The sequence below is a fragment of the Peromyscus californicus genome, unplaced genomic scaffold (genome assembly GCF_007827085.1).
Source record: "Peromyscus californicus insignis strain IS unplaced genomic scaffold, ASM782708v3 Scaffold_7__1_contigs__length_154581171, whole genome shotgun sequence".
Taxonomy (NCBI): Eukaryota; Metazoa; Chordata; class Mammalia; order Rodentia; family Cricetidae; genus Peromyscus; species Peromyscus californicus.
Genome location: NW_026294595.1, coordinates 110850987 through 110856788, shown reverse-complemented (window position 1 = coordinate 110856788; position 5802 = coordinate 110850987).

Below are 5802 nucleotides of genomic sequence, written 5' to 3'. Positions count from 1 at the left end.
CTATGTAGTCCTGATTGTCCTGGAACTTGCTATACAGACCAGGCTGGCCTTGAACTCATAGAGATCCTCTTGCCTCTGCTTCCCAAGTGCTAGAATTAATGATTTGTACTACCACACTCAGCCTATTCTACATCTTACTATGAAAAGCCATACAACACCGTAAAGGTTGGATGAATTAGTTACCATTGTGGGTATTGGTCTCAATCCCATTGAAGAGCTGAGAGATACCTTGAAATTGTCCTTCAGAGATGGGAGTGCCCAGGTATTTATCCACCATCTTCAATCCTTTGTTGATTGACATTTATCTCTGAACTATAAACGCCCAGACATTCCAGTTTACTCTGTACCTGGGTACAACTGTTCAGGAGAGGGGCAAGAGGCTGTTGGAATTGTCAACAAATGACCCTCAGGAAGGATGAACACTGATGGGGTTCTGACACTATCTCGTTCATAAGTAGTTCTAATTAAGCACAAAACACAGACTTAAGGAAGTCTATGAGTTGCTGATATATGAATGAAAATATACAGTGGCACCTTGTTCTGAAAGCTTTGCTCATGGGGCAAATGCTTTGATAGTTATGCCTCATTGTTCGAAAAAGTGTTCTTTCTTTGTTTTTAAGACCCTCTCAGAAGTTTATTTATTTATTTAACACAATGTTTTTTATTGATTCTTTGGGAATTTCACATTATGCACCCTAATCTGCTCAACTCCCAGTCTCCCCATATCCGAACCTCATACCTGCAGTGCCTCCCAGAAAGAACATATTTTTAAAAAAAAATCAAAACAAAGCAAACAAACAAAAACAAGAATAAAGCAACCCCCCCAAAAAAACCTCTTCACTTCTTCTTTCCCATCTCTTCAGTACCTCTTCATTCATCCTGGTGGCATTAAGAGCAGTGTGCCTTTTGTCCAATCAGCTTTACTTGCAAATGCTCACAGCAATGAGTCACTGGTCTGGTTGAAGACCTCTGGTTTCTGGTACACCATCATCACTGGGTTCTTACCGAGACTCCTCTAGGATATCTAGTGGCTGCCCCAGTCACGGAGATCCTGTGAATATCCTTCCACAAGACCAATCCCTTCCCCAGCTCTAGCAGGTCCTAGATAGGGCAGATGTTAGGGTGGGCCAACCCAAGGCCTGGCTGTGGGCTTGGATAGAAGATGAACTGGTCACTGGGGACACTCACTTCAGGCGAGGGGACAGAGCCAGCTCCCCTATGCCCATGCCATCAGGCTCATTTCTCCCTTGCCTGTGGTGAGGGGTGGAACCATCTCTCCTGAGCGCAGTGGCCAGCTCTAGCAGTTTTCAAAACTTAGTCATAAAGAAGTTCAGGATCTGTTTCCTGTGCTTGATTACCTTGCCCAGCCTTGATGCAGTGGGAGGAACTCCATCCTACCTCAACTTGATGTGTCATGCTTTGTTCAAGCCCATAAGAGGTCTGCCCCTTTCTGAATGGAGATGGAGGAGGAGTCGATGGGGGGGGGTTAGATGGAAGTAGGTGGGAGGGAATGGGGTAGAGGAGAGAGAGAATACTCCTGGGAGCTCACAGACTCTGGACTGACAGCTAGGGAGCCTGCATGGAATAGACCTACACACTCTGTAGGTTCATGACAGTTGTGTAGCTTGGTCTGTTTGTCTGGCTGTGGGATCAGGACCTGTCCCTGGCACTTGAACTGGCTTTAGGGAACCTATTCCTCCTGCTGGATTGCCTCACCCAGCCTTGATGCAGGGAAAGAACTTGGTCCTGCCTGAATTTCATGTGCTATGCTTTGTTGACTCCCATGGGAAGCCTGCCTCTTTCTGAAGGAGAAGGAAAAGTGAATTGGGGGATGGGATAGATGGAAGATGGAGGGGGAGAATGGGAGGAGAGGAAGGAGGGGGAAACTGTAGTCAGTATGTAAAATAAATGAAAAAAATTATTTAAAAAAAGAAAAATTAGCATGGAACTGAAACAGATAGTGCAAAATGAAATTAATTTTTAAAGAAATATATGAAATCCTGCCTATCTTCATTGTTAATCAAAGTACAATTTTTAAATAAAATATTCTCATTAATAAAATATAAAAAAATAGCCACCAGTCACATGACAGCACATGGATTAATAGAAAGGGGTTAATTCAAGTTTTAAGAGCTAGTTAGAAACAAGCCTAAGCTAAGGCTGAGCTTTCATAATTAATAAGAAGTCTCCATGTCATTATTTGGGAACTGGTGGTACGGAGAAAAACTTGCTACGCATTAGTCCCTTTTGATCATTAATTCTTGTTTGTTAAGTAATATTGCAGTTGAGATGTTAAGGAATATGCTAGAAACAAATGTCATTAACCACTCCTTTTATGGAATAACTGAGGGACCTTCCTGCATCCTCAAGTAACTTTGCAAGGATGAAGAAGGGAGCTCCATTTTCAAGTGAGAAAATGTACACATGCAGGCACAATAACTTGGATAATGTTACATCTTTATTAACATCTTCATAACTTAAAATTTTCACATTTCTGCATCAAAATTACCTGGGAAGCCACATAGAGGGTTTTATTGGGGGGTTCACTGGGTGACGCCTTAGAGCTGGTGTTTTTCAATGCTAGGTTTCAATCTGCATTTTGAGATGACTTAAAGTTGTTTGTCTGGATGAGATTGTTCAATATTTGCAATAGTCAGAAATGATCTTTTCAGGTGAAAAACTGTCTTTTCCAGTTGATAATTCCAGGAGAATGCTTCTGTCTAATGATAATTTGGACTTCCTCTGCAATAAACATTCCCATGCAAAAAGCACACTGCTGTCTACCAGAGGCATCCAATACAGATGGGCATCTTAACATCTTTCCTCTCATTTTCCCATTCATATTTCTTTGGTGTCTCCCACCTCTATGCAGCTTTGCCAAAGTTTTGGATAATAAGTATATGTAGTTTGGAGAACATTCTCAAGCTTTTGGTGGGAAATAGTTGTTCTCTGCTCTCTGACACATTTTTCACTAGAAACTGTTTGTCTCAAGGAAGGGAATTCTGCAAAGAACCATGCTCAAAATTTAAAGCAAAGTCACTCGTGGGGGTGTGAAGATGGGTAACACGATAAGAGCCCTTGTTATATACACATGAAGACCTGAGTTCTAATACCCATGCCTGCTTTTTAAAAAGTTGGATATGCTGGGCGGTGGTGGCGCACACCTTTAATCCCAGCACTCGGGAGGCAGAGCCAGGCGGTTCTCTGTGAGTTCGAGGCCAGCCTGGGCTACCAAGTGAGTTCTAGGAGAGGCGCAAAGCTGCTACACAGAGAAACCCTGTCTCGAAAAAAACAAAAAAACAAAAAAATGTTGGATATGGCCACAAACATGTATAACCCCAGTGTTGAGGTGGGCAGTCAGAGACCAGCAGACCCCAGGAACTCACTGCCTAGCTAGTCTATCAATAAGAGCAAAGTTCAAGTTTAGTGAGAATCTACTTCCTGTCTCAAGGAAATAAGGCAGATAACAAAAGAGGAAGATATCCAATGTCATTCTCTGGTGTCTGTGTGTCTGTCCATAGGAAAGCATATTTCCATACACATGTGCATGCATGTAACACAGACACACATACAACTTTAAGAAAAAAATCACTCCCCTCTCAAAGAAATCTACATATACATCATCTGGTCTGGCATTTCCAGATAGGCAGATCCATCATCTATTTGTGCCCAGAGGCATTCAAGTTTCAATTCCCAGTAAAAACGAAAGATGACAGTTAAAGAGGTAATTGAGCACCTGTGGTTTATCTGTTTGCTTTGTTGTCTTTCCTTTCTCTAAGAAATGTGAACAGATGAGCCACTGCTTCTACTCCTTCTCCAATAGCATCTACAGAATGTAAGGCAATGGCAACAGGCATGAAAGTAGCTCAGAGCTGGTCCAAGCTATACATTCAGAGACTTCAGGATAGAAATGCTCAGAGATCTGCATCCTCTGGCTCCCCTTTGTCTTGCTCAGTTCATGATCAAGACAGGGACATAGCTATAGTGTGTAATACTAGGTTTAAAAGAACTTATACTGAGTTTAAGATATGATCTTAGGATGGCTTGGTATAAATGGCATGGTGGGGAATGACTGTACTAGTAACACTAATGGTGAATAGTAATAATGACTTTATATTTATTCCATGTGTTCCAGGTAGGGAATAAAAAGATACCTCTTTATTTTGAGAATTAAAAATTTAGATTCCAGAAACATTTACTCAGTTCAGACACATGAATTCAACTGTTGTTTTGAAGTAATACATTTGCATGTATTTGGTTTCCTGACAGTCCTCTCACTACAGAGTCTAAATTGTCAAGATTATACATTCTACCCAGCATTACTGTTTGACCCACTAGGTGCTCAAAATGATTGCAGATATTCACACTCATTGTTTTTGAATGCACGAATGGATGCCAGTTCTAAACTAATAATGATCATATGTTTGATGAATACCAGTTGGAAAAAAACAAAAGGGAATATTCAGAAGTGCAAATGTTTTGTTTGTTTGTTTTTGTTATTTCTGAAGAGGCCACAGAAAGGAATGGTTGAAGTGGTTTTTTGCCCCAAATAAAACAGCAAGCCTTGTTAATTTAGCAAGAGTTTCTGGGATAGGGAGAAGTTTCTGACTATAAGAGGTCAAACACTAGGACATGAACTAATGAGCTACCTCTTGTTTTGATAAAAACTATAGGAGGAAGGGGAAATATTCTTACCCTAAAAGCCAGAGAACAGGGTTTCTTCTGCCTCTATTGTATTTTAAAAACGGTGGCCTATGAAGTAGATATAATTCAAAAGAGATACACTTCCCTAAGAAATTTTACTATATTATGTTTTTCAGCAAACAAAATTCAACGTACACTACCATACTACATCCAGCTTTTTAATCAAAAGCAAGTGACAAATCCATGAGCAAGAATCAGTGGCAGCAGAGGTGTCATTATCAAAGCTGTTTATATCTGCCAAGATAAACCCTTGGCTTTCCACCTGAAGAATCTGTTTTCCCTGGATACGATGGATTTGCATCTTAAACATCCCCCAAAGACCCATGGGTTGAAGATATGGTCCTAGGCCATGGTGCTACTGGGAGGTGGTGGAACCATTAGGAAGTAGAGCCTAGTAAAAGAATGTCATTGAGAAAACACCTGCATGTACTGTTATGCATTATACATTGTTTATATGGCATTTGCTGTGGACTATAAGTCATACAACCGAGGCTCAGCTTCTCCCCAGGAAGAGGCATATAAGGGAAAAATATATATGGATGCTGCCCTCTGCCTTAGGTTCTGATTTGGTAGGAAAAGTAAGAAAAAGAGGAGGATGAAATGAAAGTGGAAGTTTGCTGTTTCCTACAGCTGGTAGGGTAGAAGTGATAAAGAGTACTAAAGAGACCTGTGCTATGCTGATGAGCCCTTTCTGGGACCCAAAAATTTAGGTTGTGTGGCAGGAATCAGTGAAGGAGGAGAAAGCAGGGTGGAAGTAACACCTTGCAGATCTGATTTTTAAGGAAAATCCATGACAATCAGGGGATACTCAGCATCCAAACTGCTTCAGTTAGGAAAGAATTTTGAACAAGAAACCAAAGAGCTTCTTACACCTGGCCACACCCCTGCCTGTATCCCTCTATTTGCTTTCCAGCTGTATGAGATGAAGAGACATCCTCTGCTCTAGGTTCATACTGTGCCATCATGGTTCCACTGTAACCAAGGACTGAAGCCTTTCATATTTGAACCAAAATAAACCTTTCCTCTCTATAATGTGTTTGTATTTAGGTATTTATCACTGTTATTGTGGTGGCTTGAATAAGATTGACCCCCATAGGC